Source organism: Panthera leo, chromosome C2 (assembly GCF_018350215.1).
Source record: "Panthera leo isolate Ple1 chromosome C2, P.leo_Ple1_pat1.1, whole genome shotgun sequence".
Lineage (NCBI taxonomy): Eukaryota > Metazoa > Chordata > Mammalia > Carnivora > Felidae > Panthera > Panthera leo.
In genome coordinates, this window is record NC_056687.1 from 102,208,827 (window position 1) to 102,224,659 (window position 15,833).

Here is a 15,833-nt window from a genome sequence, read left to right on the forward strand (position 1 = left end):
ACTGAAAGCAGTCATACTCACTTTTATGGTTTGTTATAATAAAAAGACACAGATTAATATCAGTGAAGGGAAGAGACCCATGGGCAGCATCTAAAAGTTTCCAAACATGGAGTTTCCAATTGCCCTCTCCTTCCAGCAATTATGTATGACAAATGCATGTAGTTTTGGCAACAAGAGGTTACTCAGGACACATCATGGGTAGAGTCTTTACCTGGACTTTATCACCAGGACATGGTTAACTGTCCACATGGCTGACCTCACCCTCCAGGCCATCTGGTGGTCCAGTTGATACAATAAGACTGGGATCCTTACCAGAAATCACAATGGTAGACAACTTAGTGTGTCCCAAGGCCCCCAAGTAAACAAGCACTTTTATCAGGCAGGATATTCCAAAATATTAGTGATTACCTCTCAGGAGCTGAAAGAAAAGGCCAGACCTCTCCTTGGGCAGGTTAAATTCTTTACTACATAGTATGTATGGATTTTTATATATAAAATTCCTGTATAACTTCATGTTTCCCAAAGATCTGGGTGATAGAGTATGCAGACTCTACCTTTTTTTTTCCCCCAATAAATTTAGGACCAATGATACCAATAGCCTGCTTTAATAATTGAAAAGAAGATTTACACTTTTCTGTGAAATTGATACCATGTGTTTCAATATAACTCAACTGTTGGGACTTAGAACATAGACAGTCTTTATCAGCCTAACTTAGGTATTTATTTCAGTAAATGCTTGCCCAGAAAATGAGTCCACAAACCAATAAATAACTTTACAATTTGCTTCAGCAAATTCTTGAAAAGCAATTTATCTAGGCAAATAGTTTGCTCATCTGGGCAACAGTTGCCCTATTGGGCAATAAATTACACACTAAAAACAAAAAACAAAAATCCAAAACCGCTTGCTTTTCAAAAAAAAAATAGATTTGTTCACTAAGACCCTTTTCTTCCTCTGTTTGCCAAATCTAAACTTATAAATAAAATAAATTATTCATCTGAAAAATAAGTTAGAATTAAAAAAAGTAAAACCCCAATCATCCAATGTTCTGCATTTAACTGATGTAAGAAAGCTTCCAAATAGATTCAGATTACAAAATTATTTTAAATTGTGTCACAAAGGCAAAGTATATGAAGAACTTAACTCTTTTACATTCCCCAAACAATAAATTGAACTTAATGGTTTTTATTCCAACATATGCCTTCCCGTATCATATATGAGTCCATGGCTTTCTGCCTTTACCTTTCTAACTGATCTATCAGCTGACCCCCCTCCCCCAGAATGAAACTTCCAATGCCTAATTGCCTATTAAAGTTGAATTATAATTAGAATAAAACAAGCCCCTTATAGCTTATTTTAAGACCTTGTCTTGGTAATAGGTGGAAGATAATGTTAAAATCCTAAAACCCAAAAAGATGAACATCAATTTATAAAAGAATTTAGAGTAGTTCTAAGAATGAATCTCACATGCATGTAATGGATTGTTAATGAAGAAAAGGAAGATCCTGATTTGAGAGACCCCATTTTGCATAAGGAACTAGGGTGGTTTCAAAATGCTAAAAATTCTCTATAATATCTTTGGATTCATGAAAATAGATTATATTTTAATACAGTCCTACAAGCAAAGAAAAGACTTCAGGAATAGGTTAATCCTTTTATGCACCAACCAGATGTACATTCTCAAAGCAGATGTGTCCAATCTTTGTCTTCATGTTTTGTAACTAGCCTTAACCAGAAACAGAGAGATTAAACTACATCAAAACTGTAACAGGAGATTGTCCCATTGCCAGACCTCCAACTACTTTCTGAACATTGAGAATAAAGTAGAATGAGACCCAGGAAAAACTGATGCTGATAGCCTTACAAACAAAACAATAGGTGATCCCTTCTGGTCATTACATATACAGGAATGTATGAGAGAAGAGAGCCTTTTAAGAAGGCACCGGCAGAAACTGCAAGCAGTTGTTTCTATAAGAAAGTGTCCTGTTCACTAAAAAAAAAAACAAACTGAAAAATAAACTTAAGCGGCTGATCAGTGAAGGTGATCTGAATGAGAATCAAGTGCCCAACTTTCTACTTTATCTTTAAATAATCATGGAGATATTCATCTAAATATTAAATAACAAGTCTACAAATTTTTGATAGATGAAGGTATGGGAATATGAAACTCAAACATCTGTCATTGTCACACAAGTTCTGCCTCAGAGTCTGCTTTCAATAACCCATGGATACTTCCCATGCCCCAGTCTATAATCTTTACATGAGTGTCCCTTTGCAACAAAAAAATGTCATTTATTTTTTGGAAAACACAACAATATACTGAGACACTTATGTCTATGGTGTTTACTGAGGCACTGTCCTTAGTACTTTTCAAGTATTAAGACCTTGAGGATCCATAGATTTCCCTGTAATTCTCATATTATCCAAATATGCAAATGACCTCTTTGTATTAAATATGAGGGGACCTCTAAGATTGATTACAACTACCTACCTCCTATTTTAGCTCATAAAGAATATTAAACTTCCAATTCATGTGTCAATATTGTCAAAAGTAATAAATCCCCTAGGATATGGTTTATACCTTGGAGGTAAATTCTTCTATCCCTTTATTCCTCTAACATTTCCATCCAACTTTCCTTTTACTACTAAAAGAAGGGAAAACTCACTAATGTCCTACCATCTTTCTGACAACTGTCCATTTTTCAAGTACATTTATTAAAATGGCCCTCCCTAGAAAATTCTGTATTTGAGGGACCATAGTCTATGATGTGAACAGGAAAACGTCAGGCATTATACAACACAACAAATCTGATTTCACCCCTAGAATAGGTCCCCTTACCAGATACAAACCTCAGTTGAGATTATAGAACTCACTCATCATTCACTGAGGTTGCTAAGCATGTGGAAATAAATAAGAAAGCTAATTGCTGATAGAAGCAATACTTTTGGAGTAGGCCATGATTTGGGATAATACAGAAACCGCAAGATTATTTGATCTCAGAAACTTAATTAAGAGTAAAGATATTTTGGGGGGCCTGAGTGACAGTCAGTTAAGCATCTGACTGGCTCAGCTCATGATCTCATGGTTTGTGAGGTTGAGCCCCACAGGGGTCTCTGTGGTGACCACTCAGAGCCTGGAGCCTGCTTTGGATTCTGTGCCTCCCTCTCTCTCTCTGCCCCTCACCCACTTGTGCACGCGTGCGCACGCTCTGTCTCTCAAAAATAAACATTATTTTTTTATAACGATTGAGTATATTTTAAGTGCTCTATTGCCTAGATGTATAAAGGTAAAGCCTTATACAAAAGGGAGTAATACCTACGAAATGCCTCAGCTGACCTTTATACCAGAAAGGGAGCAATCACTAAAATCTACCCAGGTAATAAAGTGCTCTTTGGAGAGTATCAAAGAACCCATGATGGCTCAGCAATCATCTCCAAAATCAGAAAAGAAATATTTGGAAAATGTGGTTGTAAATAACATTATAATCTCTGGGGCCTTTAGGATAATATTTGATGACATCATAAGGCATCAAATGGAATCTTGCAAAAAAATTACATCAAATTACCCACCATAGCCAAAACAAATCGCCAGTAGTATACTCAATCAACTTCAGCAATCTACAAAAATAGCTGAAAATGTTCCTGATAAATGTCTAATATGTAACCAAGATAATTTTGTGTACACGGTATATATGGAAAGAGTGCAAAAAGTAGGATTCTTTTAAATATCTCCAAATAGATTTTGTACAACCACCTCCAGGATGAATTTTGAAAACCAGAATCCTGATTATCATTTCATTATTCTCAAGATAGATGGCGGGTTCACTTTGCCGAACAGCTATGGCTATGTTGCTAGCAAAACTATAGTTAGATTTTTATTATGATAAAAAAGCACATAACTTAAATCTGTCATCATAACAATTTTAAGAGTTTAGTTCAATGGTGTTAAATATGTTCACATTGCTATGCAACAGCTCTCTAGAACCTTTTAATTTTGCAACTTAAACTCTACCCATTGAACATGAATTCCTCCAGCTCTTGCAAATACTTATTTGTTTCCTTCATTACTTTACATATTTCATATAAATACACTCATAAAGTATTTGTCCTTTTGTGACTGGCTTATTTCATTTAACATATAGCCCTGGAGTTTCATCTACCTTGATGCATGTGACAGGACTTCTCTTTTTTAAGGCTGCATAATTCATTTTATGTATATATCACATTTTCTTTATCCAGTCACCTGGTGATGGACATTTATGTTGTTTCCACCTCTTAGATAATTGTGAATAATGCTGTGATAAACACAAGTGTGCAAATACCTGTTTGGGATCCTGCTTTGAATTCTTCTGGGTACTCAGAAGTTGGATGTTAGATTGTATGGTGATTCTATTTTACATTTTTTAGGAACCTCCATACTGGTTTCCATATGGTGTTTACATTTTACATTCCCCAGAGTGTATAAAGGTTTCCAATTTCTCTGCATTCTCAACAACACTTGCTATTTTTTGTTCTCTTGATAGTGGCCACCCTTAGGGTGTGAGGTAATTGGACTTACATTTCCCTAATGATTAGTAAAAGAGAACATCTTGACATGTGCTTAGTGGCCATTAGTAAATATTCTTGGGAGAAATATTTAAGTCTCACCTATTTTTAAATTGGGTTATGTGGATTTTGTTGTTGTTGAATTGTAGAAGTTCCTTGTGAATTCCTGACATTAGCTCTTTTGTAAAACTCCCATTAGTCTGTTTTTTAAAATTTTGTTGTCTATACTTTTGGTGTCATATCAAAAGAATCAAATCAAATCCAACCTCCAGAAGCTTTTAACCTACGTTTTCTTCTAGAGTTTTAATAGTTTTTGGTCTTATATTTAGGTCTTTAATCCATTTTGAGTTAATTTTTGTATAGGATGTAAGGTATGGCTCCAACTTCATCCTTTTGCATATGCATATTCAGCTTTCCCACCACCATTTATTGAAGAAACTGCTTTTCCCCATTTGCATTCTTGGCACCATGGCAAAAATCCCTGTACCATATTTGCAAGAGTTTATTCCTGCACTCTCCATTCTGTTTCATTGGCCTATATACACATTTTATGCCTATAGCACATCATCTTCGTTACTGTTTCTTTATAGTATGTTTTCAAACCAGGATGTGTGACACCTCCCAACTCTTCCTTTTTCAAAAAGAAAAAAAAATGTTGTTTTGGTTGTTTGGGGTCACTCGAGATCTCATATTAATTGTGGGACTTTTTTTTTTCTATTCCTGCGAAAAATGACATTGAGATTCTGATAGGGATTGCATTGAAGCTGTAGATTGCTTTGTGTCGTGGGTAGTGTGGACATTTAAATAGTAAGTGGTATAATCTATGGTCATGTCTTTCTTTCTTTCTTTCTTTCTTTCTTTCTTTCTTTCTTTCTTTCTTTCTTTCTTTCTTTCTTTCTTTCCTTTCTCTTTCTTTCTTTGGTTGTCTTTGATTTCCTTACCAATGGTTTGTAATCTTCAGTGTATAAGTCATTTAAGTCTTTTACCTCCTCGGTTATTCCCAAGTGTTTTATTTTTACTTTTTGGTACTATAGTAAATCAGATTTTTTTTCTTTATTTCCTTTTCAGATTAGTCATTGTTAAGGTATAGAAATGCAACTGATTTTTGGCTATTGATTTTATATCTAGCAACTTTGTTGAATTAATTTGTTAGTTGTACCAGGGCTTTTTATTGTTTGTTTGTGGTTGTGTGTAAAGTCTTTGGGATGTTCTACATATAATATATTCTCATATATGAATATAGATAAATTTAAATCTTTTCTAATCTGTATGCCTTTTATTTCTTTTTCTTGTTTGATTGCTCTAAAACTTCCAGTATCATTTGGAATAGTAGTGGGAAAAAAATGTGTTGCTCATTCATTCCTGATCTTAGAAGAAAAGGTTTCAGTCTTTCCCCATTATGTTAGCTGTGGGATTTTCATATAGGTGTTTATTATGTTGAAATAGTTTCTTTCTATTCCTAGTTAAATGTTTTCATCATGAAAGGGTGATAGATTTTGTCATATTCTTCTTCAGTTTCTAATGAGATGATCATATGGTTTTGTCTTTCTACTGATGCTATGAATTACATGGATTTTTATATATTTAACCATCTTACATTCCAGATATAAATCCCATATGTTCATGACATATAATCTTTTAAATGTGCTATTGAACTTGGTTTTCCAGTTTTTTGTTTAGGACTTTTCATCAGTATTCCTCAAGGATATTGGTCTGTAGGTGTTTTTGTTTTTTGTGTTTTTTTTTTTTTGTTTTTGTTTTTTTCTGTTGTGTCTTTATTTGGTTTTGCTATCAGGGTAATACCAGCCTCATAAAATATGTTTGGGAATGTCATCTTCTCTTTGAGTCTTTGGAAGAGTTTGAGAAATACTGCTGTTATTCTTTAGAAATTTGGTAGTGAGGCACCTGGGTGGCTGAGTCAGTTAAGCATCTGACTCTTTTTTTTTTTAATGTTTATTTATTTTTGAAAGAGAGACAGAGACAGAGCTTGAGTGGGGGAGGGGCAGAGAGAGATACACACAGAATCTGAAGAAGGCTCCAGGCTCTTAGCTATCAGTACAGAGTCCCAGGTGGGGCTTGAACTAATGAACTGCGAGATCGTGACCTGAGCCAAATTCTGATGCTTAAGCCACCTAGCCACCCAGGCGCCCCCCCCCACCACCCCCCCCCCCCCCCCCCCCCCCAGGCATCTGATGCTTGATTTCAGCCCGGGTCATGACCTCTCAGTGTGGGATCCAGTCCCACATCTAGCTCCATTGCCTGCTTGGGATTCTCTCTCCCTATCTCTGCCCCTCCCCCCATTCAAACTCTCTCACTTTCAAATAAATAAACGTTAAAAAATAGTTTGGTAGAATTCTCTAGGGAATCTATTGGTCTTGGACTTTTTTATATTGCCAGGTTTTGACTATTGCATCAAGCCCTTAAGTTGTAGTTTTGTTCAGATTATGTATTTTTCATGGCTCGATTTTTTAGGTTATATGTTTCTAGGAATTTATCCATTTCATCTAGGTTATACATTTTGTCTATAATTGTTAAAAATTGTTTATAGTAGTGTTCTACAATATTTATTTCTGAATTTACTTATTTTTCTTAGATTGTTAAGGGTTTGTCCATTTTGTTGGTTTTACCAATTTTTTTCTATTATTTCTCCTCTATCATTTATCTCTGGTCCAATTTTTATTATTTCCTTCCTTCTGCTCACTTTGGGTTTAGTTTGTTCTTATTGGAGTGTCTTGGGGCATAAGATTAGGTCATTGATTTGATTCTTTCTTAAATTTTAGTATGTTTACCTCTACAAACTTTCATCTTGGTACGGCTTTTGTTGCATCTCATAAGTTTTGATGTATTGTGTTTCCAGTTTCATTTATCTTCAGATATTTTCTAAATTCTCTTATAATTTTTCTTTGACCCATTTGTTGTGTAAGAAGGCATTTCTAAGTTTCCAAGTGGATTTTCCCATTTTCCTTCTATTTATTTCTAGTTTAATACCACTGTGGTCAGAGAAGATACTTTTTATAAGTTTCAATGTTTTAAAATTTGTTAAGACAAGATATTTTGTATAGTTTTGATATTCCTTAAATTTGTTAAATTTCGGGGCCTAACATGTGGTCCATCTTATATTTGCCTTTCCTAGGGAATTTCATATTTTTGTGTGGTTTTGTTGCTGCTTATCATCTTTTACTTTAGTAGAAAGGACTCTTTAGCATTTCTTACAAGGTAAGCCTCATGGTGGCAAATTCCCTTAGTTTTTGTTTACCTGGGAAAGTCCTATTTTTTTCTTTGTTTTTAAAGGACAGTTTTAATGGATAATGTATTCTTGGTTGGCAATCTCCCCTGCCCTCCAGTACTTTGCATGTAACGTCTCATTCCCTATAGCCTATAAGGTTTCTCTTGGGAAATACTGATAATCTGAGTTTACTTATACATGAAAGTTCTTGCCTTTTCTTTTTGTGATTTTGACAGTTTGCTTATGACATGTCTTGGTGTAGCTGTTTTCAAATTTATCCTAGTTGGAGTTCTTTAAGTTTCTTGAATTTATGTGATCATTTCTCTCTCAGATTTGAAAAAAATTAATCCATTGTTTCTTTAAATAAATTTTCTGCACCTTTTCCTTTCTACTCCCTCTGGGGCTCCCATAATGCATACATGGTTCTAATTGATGGTCTTCTATAAATCCCTTAGGATCTTTTCACGTGTCTTCTTTTTTTTCTTTTTGCTCTTCTGCCTTGGTAAATCTGGAAGTCTTTCCTTCAAATTCAGATTCTTTGTTCTATCTGGTCAAGTTAGGTGTTGTTTCTGCTAGTAAAATTTTCAATTCAGTTATATTCTTTTAGGTCCAAATTTGTTTATTTTTAATAAATATTTTCTATCCCTCTGGTCATACACTCACTTTTTATACATTTTCCTGATTTCATTTAGTTGTCTATCTGTGATCTCTTTTAAATTGAGAATCCTTACAATGGTAATTTTGCTTTCTTTGATAATTCAATTTCTGGTTCAACTTCTGGGATATAATATATTTCTTTGAATGTACCACAGTTTCCTGTTTCTTTGCATGTCTTATTATATTTTGTTGGGATTTCAGCATTTGAAGAGTCAGCCAAATATCTCAGACCCTGTGGTCTCATTACTGCTAGAGATTTGGAGACCTTTCAAGCCTTTTCTGGGTACATATTCTCTGGGATTTTGGATGTAATCTCCAATCTGAAAAGGTTGCTAGTTTCTGCTCAGAAGGATCCCCCTGGTGTCTGTGATATTGCACCCTCTCTGGTCCTGTAGTAAATCACCATACTGGGATTACTGCTAGTCTTCATCTATGGTGCTGCAGACTCAAGTGCACAGTTAACATATTTGTTTTCAGAGACCTCAGCCAAGTGCCCAGTTCCTGTCAGTACTTGGATACAGGAGAGACAAAAAGTGGTCCCTTGGTTAGCCTCCCTAAATGTCAATTGGATGTACTTTTGACTTTCCTGCCTCAGGAAGATGTGAATTGGAGGTATCTTCCCAAATGTACTGCACTTAATGTGGGGTTGGAGGGTAGAAGCCTGAGAGAGTAGAAAGTGTCAGAAATTTCCTACTGGGGATTTGATGCAATTAGTTTTGCTCTCACCTGGGATGTAGGAACCTTTTAACTGCTTTCTGAATTTCTCACTGACGTATTTTATCAGAATGTTGTTGTTAATCCATGTCTCCATGACAAGGAGTGTCTAGCGTTTCATAATCCTCCATCTTGCTGATGTCACACTTAGATTTTGAGTTCTCAACTTGGGAATTCCAATCTATTACTCTAATGATAAGGGCAACCAGTTTGTTGAGACTGTATAAAAGAGCTTTGGAAATCCTTGTCTTATATAAAATATTATTGTTCCTCCTCCATTTTCAGGGAGAGCTAGCCACTGACATTATTCAATTCATAGTATCCAAACAATCAGATACTCTTGGGCTTCCGTAGATAATTGTGTTCTCTCTGGCCTGTATGCCCTACAGAATCATGGATTCTCACAGTAAAAGTTATCAAGTATTATTCTACAAAGTTGGCTATTTCTCCCCCAATTTTGGACTTTAAAGTAGTTTAAGATGACATGAAAAGGTCTTAAAAGGACTCATGAAATAAACTTAGCCTTATTGCATCCAGGTGCAATCTGCTTGTTCTCAGGATCCTTCCAAGGAGTCTCCACAAGCTCAAAATCTGAGGACTTTTTTTGATGTCTTTTCCTAAAATTAAAATGTCTTAGAAGTGCATTAAAAATGGCACACTGTCATATACTTATAGCCACTAGAATAGCAGTTAATCACCAGGAGATAGGTCCTTCAATAGATGACCCTCAATTGAGAAGACACACAAGTTGTCACTCTTTATCATCTTTGTCTCCACCTCAGTGAGAGTTTTAAAATTATGCATTCTCAAAAGTCCTCCATAAATAGAAGACATCAAATGAAAGAGAACTATTCAAAGATCATAAAATCATGCTACTGACAATGTGAGATACAACTTTCACCTAAGGCACTGAATCAAGATCTTACCTTTCTATTTTGTGTCTCTATCATTTTATTTGGTTTTGGTTTGTATTGTTTTATTTATTTATTTTTTAGTTAAGTCATTCTACTCAGCATTAGGTGCCATTTTCTGTCATTTAAAAGTGAGGGTTTTGGCTTTTGTTTGTTTGTTTGTTTTTTCCACCAACCTTTTGCCTATAACTATTAGTATGGGCACCATTGTTTATTTTCTGATAAGATAGCAATAGCCAGTTAAAAATGGTCGATTCAATAATAAAATGCTCAGAGAAATACCAGGTTTTAGATACGCTCCTATTTTGCTTTGGAGACTTCTGTCAGTCTCTATACTATTGTCAGAAAGATCAAAATATTCATTCTGAGACAAGAATGGAAAAATAGACATAATGAGTTTTTGAAAATCATTACCATTATAGATATGATAAAGACAGACTGAATGTAGTTTATGATGTGATCCACACAAAAGAAGAAAAAATGATTAGTGAAAAAAGGCATACAAATCTCAGAACAGATATTACTGATTCAATAATATTTGCATTTATGTGTCTGTGCCATGAATGAAGTTTAACAGGCAATACTCAGCCTAAAACACCATGTGTCCTTTCTTTATCCCTGTTCTATAGTTGAGGGTAGAGTTAGGACTGGACAGGTGGAAATTACTTCTTTTAAGAAAACAAAAAATGAAGTACAAGTTACTAAATAATCCTACTGCAATACTCTGGCAATAAAATTCCCCGATGGTTAGCTCCTAATTTTTAGTACTGCATTTGTTCAATTAAGGTGTTCTTCATTTTCTAGAAAAATGTGAAGGAACGTCTTGCCTCAAATACTGACTGTTCTGTTACATAGCTGCTACCATTTAGTACTCCCTCAGATTTATTTCCCAGGGCCAGTTATAGCTCCAGGTCCTCGTCTAGGATTTTCACATATTTTTACCACCATAGCTTGCAAATGGAGTAATTTAGATGATTAGCCATGGGGAAAAATATTCTAGTTCAAGAAGAATGTAACAACTTAGTGCTCAACATGTTAAGCCTGTTCACAAAGAATTTTAGAGAGTCATTTTCTATTCCAATGCTGTCTCATTTCAAGCTATGAAGGAAGTTCAAAAAGTTGAGTTATCATCCATGCCATGGTAAAAAGAATTACCCAGGGATGGTCAATTCCACCAAGACTACTGATGTAATAGAAGAATAGTAACAAAAATGGATAAGTAGTTACATATAGTAGAGGCATCATCTACCCTTTTTCAGTTTCTCAAGGAAGTTCTTATGCTGTCATTAATGAAGAATGTTGTGTGTGTACACACACACACGCCACACATATATACATATACATCATATACATATCTACATATTTATATTCCTAGAGATTTTCTAAACCTTACAATTTTCTAATGAACTTTATTTTTTTAACATGAAATTTATTGTCAAATTGGTTTCCATACAACACGCAGTGCTCATCCCAACAGGTGCCCTCCTTAATGCCCATCACCCACTTTCCCCTCCCTCGCACCCCCCCATCAACCCTCAGTTTATTCTCAGTTTTTAAGAGTCTCTTATGGTTTGCCTCCTTCCCCCTCTGTAACTTTTTTTCCCCTTCCCCTCCGACATGGTCTTCTGTTAAGTTTCTCAGGATCCACATAAGAGTGAAAACATATGGTATCAGTCTTTCTCTGTATGACTTATTTCAGTTAGTATAACACTCTCCAGTTCCATCCACGTTGCTACGTATTTCATTCTTTCTCATTGCCAAGTACGTTCCATTGTATATATAAACCACAACTTTTTTATCCATTTATCAATTGATGGACATTTAGGTTCTTTCCATAATTTGGCTATTGTTGAAAGTGCTGCTATAAACATTGGGGTACAAGTGCCCCTATGCATCAGTACTCCTGTATCTCTTGGGTAAATTCCTAGCAGTGCTATTGCTGGGTCATAGGGTAGATCTGTTTTAATTTTTTGAGGAACCTCCACACTGTTTTCCAGAGTGGCTGCACCAGCTTGCATTCCCACCCACAGTGCAAGAGGGTTCCCATTTATCCACATCCTCGCCAGCATCTATAGTCTCCTGATTTATTCATTTTAGCCACTCTGACTGGCATGAGGTGGTATCTGAGTGTGGTTTTGATTTGTATTTCCCTGATGAGGAGTGACATTGGGCATCTTTTCATGTGCCTGTTGACCATCTGGATGTCTTCTTTAGAGAAGTGTCTATTCATGTCTTCTGCCCATTTCTTCACTGGATTATTTGTTTTTTGGGTGTGGAGTTTGGTGAGGTCTTTATAGATTTTGGATACAAGCCCTTTGTCCGATATGTCATTTGCAAATATCTTTTCCCATTACATTGGTGGCCTTTTTGTTTTCTTGTTTCCTTTGCAGTGCAGAAACTTTATATCGTCATGAGATCCCAATAGTTCATTTTTGCTTTTAATTACCCTGCCTATGGGGATGTGTCAAGTAAGAAATTGCTGAGGCTGAGGTCAGAGAGGTTTTTTCCTGCTTTCTCCTCTAGGGTTTTGATGGTTTCCTGTCTCACATTCAGGTCCTTCATCCATTTTGAGTTTGTTTTTGTGAATGGGGTAAGAAAGTGGTCTAGTTTCATTCTTCTGCATGTTGCTGTCCAGTTCTCCCAGCACCCTTTGTTAAAGAGACTTTTTTCTATTGGACATTTTTTCCTGCTTTGTCAAAGATGAGTTGGCCATACGTTTGTGGGTCTAGTTCTGGGGTTTCTATTCTATTCCATTGGTCTATGTGTCTGTTTTTGTGCCAGTACCAAGCTGTCTTGATGATGACAGCTTTGTAGTATAGGCTAAAGTCTGGGATTGTGATGCCTCCTGCTTTGGTCTTCCTCTTCAATATTACTTTGGCTATCCGGGGGCTTTTGTGGTTCCATACAAATTTTAGGATTGCTTGTTCTAGCTTCAAGAAGAATGCTGGTGCAATTTTGATTGGGATTGTGTTGAATATGTAGATAGCTTTAAGTAGTATTGACATTTTCACAATATCTATTCTTCCAATCCATGAGGACAGAATGTTTTTCCATTTCTTTATGTCTTCTTCAATTTCCTTCATAAAATTTCTATAGTTTTCCGAATACAGGTCTTTTACATCTTTGGTTAGGTTTTCCTAGGTATTTTATGCTTCTCGGTGCAATTGTGAATGGGATCAGTTTCTTTATTTGTCTTTCTGTTGCTTCATTATTAATGGATAATAATGCAAGTCATTTCTGTATATTGATTTTGTATCCTGTGACTTTGCTGAATTCATGTATCAGTTCTAGCAGACTTTTGGTGGAGTCTATTGGGTTTTCCATGTCTAATATCATGTCTTCTGCAAAAAGTGAAAGCTTGCCTTCACCTTTGCCAATTTTGATGCCTTTGATTTCCTTTTGTTGTCTGATTACTGATGCTAGAATGTCCAACACTATGTTAAACAACAATGGTGAGAGTGGACATCCCTGTCGTGTTCCTGATCTCAGGGGGAAAGCTCTCAGTTTTTTCCCATTGAGGATGATATTAACTATGGGCTTTTCCTAAATGCCTTTTATGATGTTTAAGTATGTTCCTTCCATCCCGCCTTTCTCGGGGGTTTTTATTAAGAAGGGATGCTGAATTCTGTCAAATGCTTTTTTCTGCATCGATTGACAGCATCATATGGTTCTTTTCTTTTCTTTTATTAATGTGATGTATCCAATTGATTGATTTGCGAATGTTGAACCAGCCCTGCAGCCCAGGAATGAATACCAATCGATCTTGGTGAATAATTCTTTTTATATGCTGTTGAATTCGATTTGCTAGTATCTTACAGAGAATGTTTGCATCCACATTCATCAGGGATATGGGCCTGTAGTTCTCTTTTCTTGCTGGGTCTCTGTCTGGTTTGGGAATCAAAGTAATGCTGGCTTCATAGAATGAGTCTGGAAGTTTTCCTTCCCTTTCTATTTTTTGGAAGAGCTTGAGAAGGATAGGTGTTATCTCTGCTTTAAATGTCTGGTAGAATTCCCCAGGGAAGCCGTCTGGTCCTGGACTCTTATTTGTTTGGAGATTTTTTATTTTGTTTGGAAATTGATTGAATTTTCTTGCTGATTATGGGTCTGTTCAAGTGTTCTATTTCTTCCTGTTTGAGTTTTGGAAGTGTGTGCGTGCTTAGGAATTTGTCTGTTTCTTTCAGGTTGTCCAGTTTGTTGGCATATAACTTTTCATAGTATTCCCTGATAATTGCTTGTATTTATGAGGGATTGGTTGTAATAATTCCATTTTCCTTCATGATTTTATCGATTTGGGTCATCTCCCTTTTCTTTTTGAGAAGCCTGGCTACAGGTTTATCAATTTTGTTTATTTTTTCAAAAAACCAACTCTTGGTTTCGTTGATCTGCTCTACAGTTTTTTTAGATGCTATATTGTTTAATTCTGCTCTGATCTTTATCATTTCTCTTCTTCTGCTGGGTTTGGGGTGTCTCTGATGTTCTGCTTCTATTTCCTTTAGGTGTGCTGTTAGATTTCGTATTTAGGATTTTTCTTGTTTCTTGAGATAGGCCTGGATTGCAATGTATTTTCCTCTCAGGACGGCCTTCACTGCATCCCAAAGCCTTTAGGTTGTTGTATTTTCATTTTCATTTGTTTCCATATATTGTTTAATTTCTTCTCTAAATGTCTGGTTGACCCATTCATTCTTTAGTAGGGTGTTCTTTAACCTCCATGCTTTTGGAGGTTTTCCAGACTTTTTCCTGTGGTTGATTTCAAGTTTCATAGCATTGCGGTCTGAAAGTGTGCATGGTATGATCTCAATTCTTGTATACTTATGAAGGGCTGTTTTGTGACCCAGTATGTGATCTATCTTGGAGAATGTTCCATGTGCACTCGAGAAGAAAGTATATTCTGTTGTTTTGGGATGCAGAGTTCTAAATATATCTGTCAAGTCCCTCTGATCCAATGTGTCATTCAAGGCCCTTGTTTCTTCATTGATCCTGTGTCTAGATGATCTATCCATTGTTGTAAGTGGAGTATTAAAGTGCCCTGCACTTACCACATTCTTACCATAAGGTTGCTTATCTTTGTGATTAATTGTTTCATATATTTGGGGGCTCCCGTATTCGGCACATAGATATTTATAATTGTTAGCTCTTCCTGATGGATAGACCCTGTCATTATTACATAATGCCCTTCTTTCTCTCTTGTTACAAGCTTTAAGTTGAAGTCTAGTTTGTCTGATATAAGTATGGCTACTCTAGCTTTCTTTTGACTTCCAGTAGCATGATAGATAGTTCTCCATCCCCTCACTTTCAATCTAAAAGTGTCCTCAGGTCTAAAAGGAGTCTCTTGTAGATAGCAAATAGATGGGTCTTGTTTTTTTATCCATTCTGATACCCTATGTTTTTTATTTAGAGCATTTAGTCCATTTACATTCAGTGTTATTATAGAAAGGTATGGGTTTAGAGTCATTGTGATATCTGTAGCTTTCATGCTTGTAGTGAGGTCTCTGGTACTTTGTGGGCCTTGCAACATTTCACTCACAGAATCCCCTTAGGATCTCTTGTAGGGCTGGTTTAGTGATGATGAATTCCCTCAGTTTTTGCTTGTTTGGGAAGACCTTTATCTCTCCTTCTATTCTGAATGACAGATTTGCTGGATACAGGATTCTCAGCTGCATATTTTTTTTTCTGTTCATCACATTGAAGATTTCCTGCCATTCCTTTCTGGCCTACCAAGTTTCAGTATATAGGTCTGCTACCACCTTTATGTGTTTACCTTTGTATGTTAGGGCCTGTTTAA

At 35.9% G+C, this 15,833-nt stretch overlaps 1 long non-coding RNA gene across 2 annotated transcripts in view; it reads right to left on the minus strand.

The window, feature by feature from the left end:
- The window catches only part of LOC122230106, a 45,812-nt gene extending 36,582 nt beyond the window's left edge, over positions 1 to 9,230 (minus strand). For both annotated transcript variants that reach the window (XR_006207282.1, XR_006207283.1), the window contains exon 1: positions 9,153 to 9,230. This is a non-coding gene — a long non-coding RNA (uncharacterized LOC122230106). The remainder of the gene's footprint in view (positions 1 to 9,152) is intronic.
- Positions 9,231 to 15,833: the final 6,603 nt, after the last annotated feature.